The sequence below is a fragment of the Phoca vitulina genome, unplaced genomic scaffold, assembly GCF_004348235.1.
Source record: "Phoca vitulina isolate PV1807 unplaced genomic scaffold, GSC_HSeal_1.0 scaffold18, whole genome shotgun sequence".
NCBI lineage: Eukaryota > Metazoa > Chordata > Mammalia > Carnivora > Phocidae > Phoca > Phoca vitulina.
In genome coordinates, this window is record NW_022589721.1 from 15,286,994 (window position 1) to 15,302,423 (window position 15,430).

Below are 15,430 nucleotides of genomic sequence, written 5' to 3' on the forward strand. Positions count from 1 at the left end.
AGATGGAAAGTTGAGATTAGGGTGTAAACCTAGAAAAATGAAGCCAAGGAGACCAGCTGTCCTGCTGACTATAGCCCATGCTAAAGGTTTTCTCATGGCATCATACGATAAGAAGACACTATTGGGATTTGGTGGAAGGTCTTTAAAAAATAAACAGAATGATTTTTCCTAGAATATCCCTTTGGTAGAATGCATTCTTGAATCAGTCGTGGTGTTAGCCAGCTGTTGGAGGATTCCTGGATCTCGAGTTCCTGCCAAATGCCACTGCATCCAAATAAGAAGTAACAAGAGATGTCTATACATACAGGGCATGAAGGATGATAGGATATTTACTTTGTATCCACAGAATGAAGCTGAAGTCCTTCTTTTCATCTGATTACATGTAACACTCACCCACTATGTACAGGCCTTGTCCTTGGCACCAGGCATGCAAAGATGCGTCCCTCCTCTCAAACTCACAGTATCATGGATGTACTTTGGTGAATTTCTGACCTCAAAACTTTAATTATTAAGATAATTTTGTGATGTGAGTACTTGGTGAGTGCTTGGCATAAATCCCAGGCTACTCAGATGACAGATTCATAATGTAGCTAACATCTCTCCCATGTTGTAAATGAAGGAACCATCTGAAAGCCTGAAAGATGCATGCGGTAACTGACTGAGCAAGACAGGATTTGAGTCCATCTGTCTGGTTCTGGAGTTCAAACACATATCCTGCTTCTCCATGCTCCTATGTTAAAACTGCAAGTTGGAGGTGAAGTCTTGTCTTCCTCTTTCCTCTCTTCTCCCCTTACACATATAGCAGACAACTGGGAAATGAATCTGGGAATGTGCTCACTGATCTGAGCACTGACACCCAATAGAATTAATTTGCTTTTGACACTACACTTCATGTTTGTTCAAGCTCATATTTAATTTATGATAAAATTGTGAAAGAGCATGGCCTGAAAAACTGAGATGAAATTAGAGTTTTTTCTACTTAATTTCAAAGGCTAGAATTCCAACCAAATCTAAAAAGTCAATTTGGTTATTAATTTCATCCAAGGAGCTCTTGGATGAAAAAATATTGCTCAATTGAATAGTAATATGCAAAGAAATGGCTCTGATATAAGAAGAATTTATTAATTTTAGTCTTGAACTTGGGTACATTCTGTTTTAACAAAAAGCTGCTCCAATTACATTGACCAAGTTTTCATTTTACCTTCTAATATTTTTGTTACGTATTTCTCATCACTGACTATCATTTAGGCAGATAAAATGCCACCTACCGCCAATATCATTTTAAATAAAATCTATACCCACATGAACATCCTAAGAAAAATAATACTTACCCTAACCAACAGATAATGAGTATATGGACCTTCAGCAAAGCTCTTTCATATAAATTATCTTATTTAATCCTAAATTAAACTATTTTGGGTGGGTGATATTATTATCACCATTACACAAATGAGGAAATGAGATTAAAGTGGTTGAGCCAATGGCCAAGAGCAGCAGCCTTCCAAATGGTGGAGCAGGGCTGTGAATTAAGAAAGTCTGTCTTGGCTTTTCCAAGACATATTTGTCTTGGCTTGCAAATATGAGACAATTTCTTCCTCATCCTCTGTGCAATATTTTTAACAGTTCATTGATCTCCTGGACATTCATTTAATATTCAGTAATTATTACTCGAACACCTGTTTTATGAAAGTCACCATGCCAAGCACTGTTGGGGTAGACATCAACAAGACCCAAGCTATGCCCTGTGGAGTTTACACTCTAGTCTGTGAACAAATGCAAATATCCCAGTTTGCAGAATTCCAGGAAATACATCATTTTAAAAGTGCCATATGAGAGGCATCATGTTTTAATTAATTAATTAATTTATTTATTTATTTTGAGAGGGGAGAGAGCATGCGCACATGAGTTGGGGTGGGGGGGGCAGATTGTGGATAGGAGTAGAGGGAGAGGAGAGAGAGAATCTTAAGCAGACTCCATGCCCAGCATGGAGCTCTACCCATGCGGGGCTCCATCTCACCACCCTGAGATCATGACCTGAGCCAAAATTAAGAATTGGACGCTTAACTGACAGAGCCACCCAGGCACCTGGAGAGACATATTTTAAATGCCATGGGGTTTAACAGAAAAGGGAGGTCATATCTAGTGATAGATGTGTGATGACATCATGGAGATGTGGCCTCTCTTTGAGCCCTCAAGAATAGGGAGGATTTCAGCAGGAGGGAGTAGGAATTCCAGAAGAGGAACAAGAGCATAAAAGTGAGAATGTGCTGGAGAGTTCAGGGAATTGTGAGGTGTCCAGTTCAACCTGGAATGTGTAAGAAGGTTGTGAAAGATAAATCCCAAAGGCTGATTTAGAAGCCAGATGATAAGGGACTAGAATTTTAGTCTAAAAAACTCACTGTTGGGTCCACATATGTTCTATGTTAACTAAATTGGTAAGTCAGTTCTTCACAAGCATTGTTATACACAGACAAAGGTTACTGAATTTAGAACAATCTGTTGGTTGTTTAAAAAACCCAAAAAAGCAAGTGTAAGGAATTACTGCTATGCTGGTGCTTACTTCTTGAAGTATTCTCATAATTACTTGTCTAAAGATGATCTAAGTGATTGCTACAAATCAGGTTAATCTTTAATTCTCAGTCTACTCAGTAGATAAGGACAAAGTATTTTGGGAGAAATTTCTTTTTGTATTACCAGTCTCCTCAGATGTAATCTTATTTTGAAAAAAAAAATGCAGTTCTTAATATACAGTACTAAGAAAAAAAATCCATGTCAACAGACAGAATAATCTAAACTAAAAGATCGCTGTGATCATTTGTTTTAGATATATGGTTTATTTATGTTTTAACCCTCAGTCTTTATAACTGAGGGATTCACCTCCTAGCCAGTCCCCAGTGTGTTAGCTTCGATGAGATCTTTAACCAGGAAACAGAAGTCAGTGAGAGCTAGATCAGACAGACACCTTTGTCAGTGGCAGAAGCTCCTGACAGAAGAGACTTATTGGGAACAATATGAGGAAGGATGAGTATTTGGCCTTGATTCATTAAAATTCTTCTAATGTATTGTTAATTAGCCCCATTTATCTCAAATAAGCTAAATAGTCTAGAAAATGACAAGAGGCCACAGGATATGACTCAGTTAGAAAAGAATAAATATAGATTCGGATTATTAGGAACAAGAATTAGAATGTGTAAGGAACCCAGCAAATCAACAAGGCATGGAACCAAGTAGGATCAAAAGAGGCAAAAACAGGATTAGGCAGTATTCAGAGGGAGATTTCTAAATGGACAACAAGCATATGAAGAGCTGCTCTAGCCCACTGGTAGTATGAGTAATATAACTTAAAACAATAATGTGAACCTCTTTGTATCCACCAGGTTGGTAAAAAATGAGAAAGTTGGAAAATACTCAATGATGCTATGGGCCTGGGGAAACGAAACACTGACTCTTACATACTATTTGATGGGTACCTTCTAATGTAGCTTTTTTGAAGAGAAATCTGACTATGACTATTCCACTATGAATTCAATTTGCAATTTCATTTGCCAGTACACTCCCCAGAGACAAAAATCACCCACAGTTCCATAAGGGAACATGCCAAGGATATCAACTGTAACAGGGAGGTGAATGCAATTTGGGTCTCCCTCACTGGATGCAAGGGTATGCCATGCAAGCCAAAAGCAATGTGCTGGAGGCAGATCCAGCAACCTAAAAATATGTTAAAAAGATAATACTGAGGGAAAAAATAGGAAAAAAATCTGTCTCACCAAATAACACATTATTATAGACACATGTAATCCAAAACATAATACTGAGTGAAAAATAGGAAAAAAAATCACACCAAGGGCACTACACATTATTATAGACACATGTATATCCAAAAACATATGAAGACAGGTTAAGAGTGGGGACAGTATTGGGGATCAGAAATAATGGGAAAATGTTAAAATAATATTTTTTAAAAGTAGGATCTTTCATAGGCCAATAGTGAGATTGTGCCATGAATTGTGGAAGAAACCCAGAGTGAGAAAAGGAAGGAAGGAAGGAAGGAAGGAAGGAAGGACTGAGTACCAGGCACCGTAAGGTACCATTTATTCAAGAAACAGTAACTAAACATTCAAAAGTTTGTTACCCTTCAAACTAATCACCTTGGTAAACTATATGCTCACTTTTCCAGCCTGGCATTGCTCAGAATATTTGTGGAATTACTATATATTGAAATTCAATTATGTCCAAGCACATTTGAGTGTCATTAGGAAAAAGAAAAAGAAAGCTATCTCATCACTTTCCAATCATGCCTTTTTAAAACCATATGTGAGTGTATGTATATATTCATGTGTACATATAATATGTAATATATATATACACATGCAAAAGGTGCGTCTGTATAACTCTTAGCAGTTTCAAAAAATTAAACTCTTTCCCAAAGGATTGAGATCTGTTACTGTCTGAAAGAATGTATGGCTGACTCTGAAAGAGTGTATGAAGGACAGCGCATTGTCAGAATGTCTTTGCCTACTGCCCACCCTAAGGTGATTACGTTAAGGGAGAACACTCATTTATCTGGATTAAATCTTGTACATTTACTTAAAAATAAAAGTGTGGGGGTGCCTTGGTGGCTTAAGCCATTAAGCCTCTGCCTTCAGCTCAGGTTGTGATCCCGGGGTCCTGGGATGGAGTCCATTTTCTGATTCCCTGTTAAGCAGGGAGTCGGCTTCTCTTTATCCCTCTCCCTCTGCTCTTCCCCCTGCTCATGCTGTCTCTCTCAGATGAATTTAAAAAATCTTTACAAAAATAAAGAAAGAAAAGAAAAGTGTGCAGTGATATGAAGAAAAGCTACTATCATTTACTTTTGTACTCTTCTTCTTTTGGTCATTAATTTCTCCTTTATTAAATAAATATCTTTAAATATTTTGTTTATGTTAGGGTCTGAGCTATGTGCTGAGGATGAAACAAAAAATAAATAATTACTCATGCCTAAAGTAATTCAAAGCCTGATGATTTTACTTTAAGAGGGAGTGGATTTATGTAAATATCCATGTGGACCAAAGTAACTAGAGCCAAATTTCTGGCGAAAATGTAACTTCTCTGTTTGACTCTGCTTTATATTCTAATAAGCTTCAACTCTCCACTGGAGGAAAGCGATAGAAAGGGAAGATGAAAATGTTTCCCAGATATTTATCTATTTATACCAGGAAGAAGGTCAGGCCAGAGCACCTCAGCATATCCAGAAGAACCCTGCCCCCAGAGGGGATCAGGAGAAGGAACATCTCCCAAATGTCTAGTGCCTAATTGTGCCCAACTGCTTAACTCTTCAAAGCCTATTGATGATGGGCATCTTGGGTGCAGATTCTTTGTTCAGCAACCAATTGTCCAATTGTCCTTCAAGCCTGAGGCCTATTTACACATTTCATTCCCTTCCCAAACTGATTCTTTTATTTTAGAGAAAGCCGTACCACTTGGGATGTTTTCCACCGACCCTGTAGATTTGAATCTTGCTTCAGCTGTGGTCGTGGCTGTATTAAGCATAGCTATGCTGCAAACTAACCTCCACACTCCAGAGACTTCGTCCCACCAAGGTTTATTGTAGGTCAGCAGAAGGCCTGACTTCACGTGGTAATCTAGGGACTGTAGAGTTGGGTGTCTGCACCACACAGATACATACATCACATACAGGGAGAAATTTAAGGACCAATGAATAAAGGGACCACTTACAAGATGTGGGTAGGGTGAAGGAATCCACAAAGATACTGCAGGATCAGGTCTAGTAGCTGTAGGCCAAACGCTAAGGCCTAAAGGGGCAGAGGAGAGATCAGGGAAGATGCTGGGGATAAATAGCCAGACCTCACTGTGTTCACTTCTTCAGTCTCCTACGGGTGCTCCCCAGGCACAACATGGAGCCAGAGGGAAAGGGCGTCCCCTGAGCGGTACTTACAGACCAGCCTTCTTGGCGAAGAGTGGGGTGGAGAAAAGGGGAAACAGAGTCAGGAGGAGTGAATAAAAATTACCAGGACTGGAAACTGAGTTGCCTGGGGCTCTGCTGTATTGTTGCTGCCCTTCTGCCGACTTCATTTTGTTGTCATCCCTCTAGAATGGACGTTCTTTGAAGCAGGGACAAAGACTCTACTGTTCTATAGTGAATCTCCTACACTCTGTGCCTGGTTCATGACAGGAGCTCTATAAATACCTATTAAATGTCCACTGATTTAATTATTTGGGGCTTGTGTTGAGAGAAAGGCTCCGAATAGCACCAAATTCATTCATTCACCAAATTCACTCATTTTGAAGCACATTTCTGACTAAACTCCACTCACCATCCCAACCTCCAAGTACAAATGTTCTCAGGTGGTCCTTTCTGTTGTTGATGCACTCCAGAGAAAGAGGCTGAATGACAGGCATCAATCAACAGCTGCAGTTATTTGCAGTGACTATCAAGACCTCTTGGAAATAGATGGCTTTCAACAAATACTGCATAATTGAATCAAATGTTCCATTTAACATGTACGGTGTTATGCATAGAGTAAATGTGGGTCCCGAGGGGCCCTCACCATCTCTCATTTCTGAAGTGATAAGGAAGGAAATTGCAAGTGGACATTGCAATGTGAGTCTCAACACCAGTGCTTCCCTCGATAATAAAAAGGACATCACTCTGTGGTAAAGCACACTGTGTGAGAGGAGATACAAAAGATTTCCCTTACTTTTGGCATCTTTCATTTGCCATGTCAATGTGGTCTCTTGATGTTTAGAAGTTCAACTAAATGCACAGAATAAAACAACCTGGACATTTATATCTTTATATGTTTACAATGAGAGATGTACCAGCATCAGGCCTTTAGTCTCAGAAGACTATGCCAACAGCTTCTATCATAACAAAAACCGTAAGTTCTCAATTAGTGCATTCAAGCTGCAATTAAGGCAGTGATGAATCTACCATCACTATTTTTCAAAACACACTTTTCGTTATTTTCGCTAAGCCTGGTTTGAGTCTGCAAAATGATAGATCTCAGGAAATGGTCTGCAATATAGAAAATATAAAAACTTATCTATGGTTAAGTCAGGCAGTCAGAGATAGACAAATACTGTATGGAATCACTCACTTGCAGAATCTAAAAAGTCAAAAACATAGAAACAGGATAGAATGGTGGTTGCCAGGCACTGGGAGGGTGGAGGAAATGGAGGGGAGGTCAGTCAAAGGGTCCGTACTTCCAGTTATAAGATGAATCAGTTCTGGGGATTTAATGCAGAGCGTGATAGCTATAGTTAATAATGCTGCATTGTACAGTTGACATTTGCTAAGGGAGTAGATCTTAAGTGTTCTTACCACACACACACACGCACACACACACACACACACACACACACACAAAGGTAATGATGTGAGGTGATGGATGTGTTAATTAACTGGGTTGTGGTCATTTTAATATACAGCTCAAATCATCACGTTGTGCACTTTAAATATGTATGATTTTATCTGTCAATTATACCTTAGTAAACCTGGGGGAAAATAAGCCTATCAAGGAAAAGTAACCTCAAAAAAAGCGCATCTTTATGATAATACAATAATAGCATGTATTTGTTAGTTTTATCTTAATAATATAGTAGTACTCTAAAGAAGCTTTGGATACAATTATTTTATTTTCAAACAGATCCATTCTCTTTGTCTCTTGTCTCCTGTGGCCATTCTGAACTGTTTAAACTTACAGGTCTTGTCAAACGTCAGTTTTCTGGCAAAAATATTAGCTCCCATGCTGCAGAAAACATGACTTACTTTGTAGGAGGAAGAGTTATCAGCAGAACAGTCTCCTTTTTTCAAATAGTGGGGCTCACGGTGCTCAGGTACACTTTCATGAATCCCTCCCTAGCATGCCATGTCCCAGACACATCCAGCCCACCAGGACAGGCAGACAGACACATACAAATTTCCCATATGCTATTTGAGGTGCTAATGTTCTACCGGGAGTGGTGCTTCTCAAAGGCAGTGGAGGATGATGGGGTTTGGAGTCACTCTGAGTTTGAATCCCAGCACTGCCACTAGCAAGAAACATGACCCTGGGCAGGCTACTTAAACTGTCTGCGTCTCAATTTCCTAGTCTGTAAACTGAGAATAAAATAGCATCTACTTTAGGGCTGTTGCCAGGATTAATGAACTAATTCCTGCAAAACACTTTATATGATGAGATCCAGATTCCTATTCTTTGTCTTATGACTCTGAATTTGCTAACATTCAGTAATTGGGTGCAGCTATTGTATTTTTGGGCAGGATTTACAGGAAAAGAGGCTTCCAGCAGTGGGACTCCCTCACTCATGTGATCTTCCCAACTTCTCTGACTAGGAAACTGCAAGAGGTGGGGATGGTGTTCAGGACCAGCCCCTGACACTTAAAATGCCTTTCTCCTTAGATGTGTGTACTCCACACACCTTTATCGAGAACGTGTCAGGTTGAATCATATGAAATTGCAAATGGCCTAACCTGGATAATGTGAAAATTAATAAAAGGAAATCTTGTTTAGAATGAAGTCAGGAGGCTGGCAGGGGAGCTCTCTCACACCCTATCACTCCTTGTCCACAGCACACCCCAAGGGAAAAGAAGGACCTAGCACGTGGATACTACCTTACTACCCCAGCAGGAGGAAGAAAGGCTTTTCTTCTGCCCTGGCAACAGCCCAGCCAATGATAGACAGTCACAACTCAGCCAATGAGAGACAGTCACAACTTAGCCAATGAAAAGCCACTATATTTCAAGCTCCCAGTTTACTCCAACAAGACTTTTTGTTTATAAGAGTCTTCCCAGGGCGCCTGGGTGATTCAGTTGGTTGAGTGTTTGCCTTCAGCTCAGGCCATGATACCGGGGTCCTGGGATCCAGCCCTGCATTGGGGGCGGGGGGAGGTCCCTGCTCAGCGGGGAGTCTGCTTCTCTCTCTCTCTCCCTCTGTGTGTGCTCTCTCTAGTTCTCACTGTCTCTCAAATAAATAAATAAAATCTTAAAAAAAAAAAAAACAGTCCTCCCAACTCCCCTTTCCTCTATAAAAGAGCATTCTGCATTCCTCTCCTTTGTTCTATGGGCTTACCTATGGTTTTTTCCATAACTTGCTTGTCCTGGACTGCAGTTCTCTGCTATTCCTGAATAAACCCCTTTTTTGCTGGTAAAATAACTGGCAGTTTTATTTTTTAAGGTTAACAGTAATTTCATAAATCAGATGCAAAATACCCAAGACAAAGGATTAAGGATGCCAAGATTAACAAGACAAATGTGGGCCCTGTCCTCACAAAACTGATGATTCAGGTAGTGAGGCACACAACCAATGTGCTAAGGGGAAAGACACAAAGAATGTTATGGCAAAAAATAGCATCCAACCATGAACCAAACTCAAAGGAGTAAAAGTAGGGCAAGAAAAATCTCTCCTCATAGAAACCAAATGAGTGAGTCATAAGCAGTTTGGAGGGATATTAGCTTCCCTAAGGCTATTGTAACAAATTACCACAAATTTGGTGGATTAAAACAACACATCTCTTTATTCTCTTATTGTTCTGGAAATCAGAAGCCCAAAATCAGTTTCATAGGTAAAATCAAGGTACAGGCAAGATTGAGCTCCCTCTGGAGACTCTGGGAGGAATCTGTTTCCTTAACTTCCTTCAACAGATACAGTACTTAGATTCCTTGGCTCATGGAACTCTTCTTCCATCTTCAAAGCCCATGACACGTGGCTTCTTCTGTTTGTCAAATCATCTGCTTCTCTCTTATAAAGGTGCTTGGGATAAGACCCACCTGGATAACTCACCTCAAGACTCTTAATAACATCTGCAAAATCTCTTTTGCCATATAAGGTATTGTTCACAGGTTCTAGGCCTTAGGGCCATGCCATTGGGGGCCATTATTCAGCCTATTATCCAGGGGTTGAAAGCTAATTAATTGCAGAAAAAGCAGTTAATAGGTTGTTACTATAGGACAAATGAAGATTCAGTCTTGGGTGTTCAGCAAGGAGATTTGGGAAAATATAACACCCTAAACCAAATCAGTCAAATGAAGAACAGGGAAGGCGGTGCTAAGGCAGATAGTAGAGCTAGCATGAAGGCCCAGGGGTGGGAGAATATGGTATATGGAAAGACCTGAAAGACTGTCTTATTGGATACTTTTTACACATGGAGTGAAAGTAATGTGGGGTAGTGGTAACAGATAAGCCTGTGAGGGTGAGCAATCATTTTATAACAAGGTGTTTCAAGATTCAACTCTCCTAGGATTATTTTCCCCTCAAAACTCAATGCTGAAATTTTAATATGATGTCAACAAATGATAATATGGGTTTTTTGAGGAATAGAGTCAACAGCAATAAATTCTATAGTCCAAATCATGAGATATAACATACATAAAGGAATAAAATTAAGAGATAACTTGAAACTGGGCCAATACATAACAGAGTCTAGGGGAAGACAATGACCATGAAGGGTGTCAGCAGTTCAAAACAAAGCCCAAGGGATTATGGCAAACTCAAATCCATTATGGGTGAAGTTCAGTGGCAAAGGATTGAGGTTCCTATAATAGAAAACCAAGATTTCAGAGTACTGGTGATTCGCAGTCTCAATCCATTCTTCTATTCCAAATTTAGTGAGGTTTTACTTTAACATACTATAGTGTTCCATGAGATCACTCAGCATTTAAGGAAGTCCTTGCAAAAACAGCCTAAAAAAGTAGAAGCAGTTATCGAATTTCAGGACCTCTGGTGTGTCCATTGGTGTTCGATGCTGAACTCCAGCCATTGCAGGAAGTCAGAGTGTATCTGAAAACAAAAGCCAAGGCAGAAGGCGATGGCTCCAACACATGACATACACCATAACTCTGCTTGGGTATAAGCCCAGAAGCTGAGCGGGAGGTGACAGAGCTCATTTGGGAGCTAGGGCAAAGCTTGTACAGGCAAAGACCAATATAAAGACTTATCCCATGATCCAAATAATAACTGCATAGTTTACTCACGTTTCTTTCACAATGATGCAATTCATTGATTCATTCCTTCATCTTTTCATCCCTCGTAACTTCATTGCACCCTACTATGCATCAGGTACTCGTTTCAGTTCTAGAAATATGGATGTAAGACACAGTCAATTCATTCTCATTTATTTAGCAAATATTTATTGAATATTTACTATCTTTCAGGTGTTCCGTATACAGGATTGACTGGATAGGTCTTGTCCCTTAAAAAATCACAGTTTTGGGCGGGGGGAAGATGAGTATGTAGATACTACACAGAGTGATTTTTGCTGCAATAGAAAGAGACACTACGTACTAGAGGAGCACAGGGTGAGAAGGACATTGGCCTAGTCTTAGGAGATTCAGGGAGACTTCCTGGAAGAATTGACTTCTAAACGAAGTTGTAAAGCAGAAGTAGGAGTTTGAAAATAATCAGGGTTGAGGGAGAAAAAGATTGCAGGTAGAGTGGATATCATTTACAAAGATTCAGAGAGAACAAATGACACTATTAGAAACTTAAATAGTTTAGTTTGGCTTCAGGCTATTGTGGAAAGGTGGAGAAGTGACCAGTGAAGCCACACAGAATACTAAGGAAAGATCATGATGGTTTGTCTGTCATACTGAGGAGCTGGGATTTTCTCCTTGGGGCACTGGTGTGTGTTGGGGGAGAAGGCCGTGGGATCGCTGAGGGTTATAACAAAGGGAATGATATCATCAGAATTTAGTTTTAGATCATCTTTTTGTAGTGGAAAAGTTATCTTCATCAAACCTCCCCCCACCCCACACACACACCTAACAACCTACTTCAAATAACACATCATGAAAGGAAAAATATTAGACTCACTTTGCAAACACAGCTTCACGATGATCCTTCTCTCTCTCCTTACCTGTCACAGAATGTGGATACGTATTTCCCACCAGACTGCCATGTCTTCCTAAGAGAAACTTCATTGATAATGGAAAAAAGGCCAAGAGATCACACACAGAAATTAACCAGGATACTTTAAAGCATTAAGTTATTTTACTTCAAAATAGAAAACATCCCACAATTCTGTCCTACAGGAATGTGCAGCTGGCAGCTGCTCCTAAAACGGCACCAACGATTTAAATACACCACATCCCCCTGACGCATTCCCAACCCCGTGTCAGTGGGAGTCTTTCTCTCCAGCTTCTCACTTCCCTCTCAAGCTGCATGAACCACTGACCTTTACTTGTTATCATTCCTCATCCCCTGCCCCAACTGAAAGTAAATATGGAAGATCATACTTGAAAACAAGGAAAAGGAACTAGTGTTTATGGAACACCTGTTTAAGGTGTGTTAGGTATTTCCTGATACCTTTACTATATTCATTTTTTTCCCTGATAGCAACCCTGTGAAGCTGGTAAAATCCTTGTCCTATTCTGCACTGGAGAAATTGGGTTTCATGGTGATTCATTTCTCCTTTATCTGTGCCAGGCACTGGGGCACTGGGCTAGAAGTTCAGGGTCACAGGTTGCGGTCAGGGAGAGATTTGAGGCCAGATTTTATGGCTCATGTCTTTCCAACTACATCATAAACAGGGCTTGGTCCTTTTATTGAGGTCTTTTTTTACCGCCGCCAGTGCTCACACAGCTCCCTGAGTTTCTGGTTCCCTGTTTTTCCCTCCCTGTGGCATTCTCAGCTTGTGACTACCTGCCCATTCAGACTTTGGAGTCTTCATGTCGCTTCCCCTCTGGGTGTCTATAACCTCCTAATTCTTGATTGCTGATGTGAGGATGCCCATATCCTCTTTGGTTTGTGTCCAACTCTGAGCCACTCATGCCCTCGGGTCAGCTCCACTCTGTCCCCTAACACACTTATCTTCCAGCATCTCTCAGGCAGGACCCAGTTTCTAAGCACCCGCAGCACCTCCGATCCAGGGCCTGCCAGGCCTTTTTATCCTACCTTTCATCCAGAGAGATCTTTAAAAACTGCTCTGTTTCCTCCACCTCCTACCACTGACCATTTAAAAAAATATTGCCTTATTTTTCCAAGTGAAGCTGTGGAGAGCTTCGTGATGAGATACTCATGCTTTCTATTTTGATTAAAAACTTAGGAGCCAAGAAGACCCAGCTATTTCTTACAAACTGAATATAGACAGTAAAGTCAGGCTTATGAAGGGCGCCTGGTCGTCTCAGTCGGTTGGGCATCTGACCCTTGATTTTGGCTCAGATCTTGATCTCAGGCTCGTGGAATCGAACCCCTTGCGGGGCTCCACGCTCAGCGGGGAGTCTGCTTGAGACTCTCCCTCTCCCTCTGCCCATGCCCCCCCTCCCTGCTCATGTGCACTCTCTAAAATAAATAAATCCTCAAAAAAAATCAGGCTTGGGGTGCCTGGGTGGCTCAGTTGTTAAGCATCTGCCTTTGGCTCAGGTCATGATTCCGGGGTCCTGGGATCGAGCCCTGCATCAGGCTCCCTGCTCGGTGGGAAGCCTGCTTCTCCCTCTCCCATTCCCCCTGCTTGTGTTCCCTCTCTCGCTGTGTCTCTCTCTGTCAAATAAATAAATAAAATCTTAAAAAAAAAATCAGGCTTATGAGTAAATTTGGCCCAAGAATATAGTTAGAGAATCACAAGGCTATGAGATTTCTGAACAACCATTTAGCCTGCCTTTTATTTTTTATTTTTATTTTTTTTTTAAAGATTTTATTTATTTATCTGACAGAGAGAGACACAGCGAGAGAGAGAACACAAGCAGGGGGAGTGGGAGAGGGAGAAGCAGGCTTTCCACTGAGCAGGGAGCCCGATGCGGGGCTCGATCCCAGGACCCTGGGATCATGACCTGAGCCGAAGGCAGACGCTTAACGACTGAGCCACCCAGGCGCCCCCAGCCTGCCTTTTAACCCTCAGATAGGAACATGACTAAAGTTTGTAAAGGGGGCAGGGTGAGAATGATATATTAAAAAAAAACACCCAAAAACCTGAGGGGATGATCTATTTAGGCCATCCCTCACCTAGTACCATTCATACTAGAGATCACAAGATTTAAGAAAGAGACTTAGCTACATAGAAAACAAGGTTTGAATAATTTTTATAAAGGGAGAGAGTCTTTCTAGTGGCAGTTACCCAACTTGTAAAATTCAGTATGCAATGGCCAAAACTGTGGGGCATTGTGCTTGTTTGTTATTTCTTTTAAATATGAATAACTTTTTAACTAATAATAATGTGTTTCATGATCCAAGGTGGGGATATTAATGATCAAATCTCATGCTTCAGGCTATAAAGCAATTACTGCAGAGAACAGAGTTCTCTTGCCTGAGTTGCAAATGAGAGAGGGAGAGAGAAGGAGGGAGGGAGAACCACCACACACACTGGGCAAACCCATCTTCCCTCCCGGGAACCCGCACGGAGCCACTCCAATTTTCCAACCACGATGCCCTGACTTTGAATCAGAGGTGATACAGCGTTAGCCACAGTATATAAAGCTCTGATTTTCGTCAACTTTTTCAAAGTCTTCTCTTTATTTGCCAAGATTAACATCTTTTCTCTAAGTAAAATAAGAGTATTGTTTGGCTAGTTAATAAAAAGAAAATAACACAATGTCTGTGTTAGCACATGACTCCTTAAAGCAATGGAAGACCTGTAGAGAGGCTCTTGTTTAAAAGTGATTATAATGAACCCACAGCAACACAGGCATTATGCAGGTGGCATTGACTCGGAACTCATGTTTAACTTGTTATATTATTCATGGTAACCCAATACATGGTAAGTTCATTTTTTGTTGTTGTTCTTAAGATTGTATTCAAGCTAAAATACTAAAGGAAAACAACAAGAGCAAACACTGTAGTATTGGGACTTGCATTGGACAGACCTGGATTTAAGTAAAGGTTTTGCCAACTGCTGGCTGGATGACATCAAACTAGTCATTTAATCTGAGTTTCTGTGGGAGAGATTAAAATAGGAAATATAAAAAAGTGAAAAGAATGGCAGTGATCCCCTAGGGTTATTGCAAGGACTTTAAAAATTACGCAGTGTCCAAGATATGATGCAAATTTTCAACAAATGACATTAATTCTTATCACTAAATATAATGGGCTTCTCATACTTGAACTCAGATTTAGAAATTAAGATAATTTCAGGGTGCCTGGGTGGCTCAGCCATTAAGTATCTGCTTTCTGCTCAGGTCATGATCCCAGGGTCCTGGGATCGAGCCCCTCATTGGGCTCGCTGCTCAGTGGGAAGCCTGCTTCTCCCTATCCCACTCTTCCTGCTTGTGTTCCTGCTCTTGCTATCTCTCTCTCTGTCAGATAAATAAATAAAATCTTTTTAAAAAATTAAGATAAATTCTTATGCTGTTTCTAACAAAAATGCGTATTTTTTTGTGAGTAGTATATCCAATAAAAATGAGCCTCAATACAGAAATTCCAGAATGGGGCTGCTAATTATTATGAATTACTTAAAAAATAATATGCCAATGCAATTAGACTCTTGAGCTAAAAGTAAGCTTTCT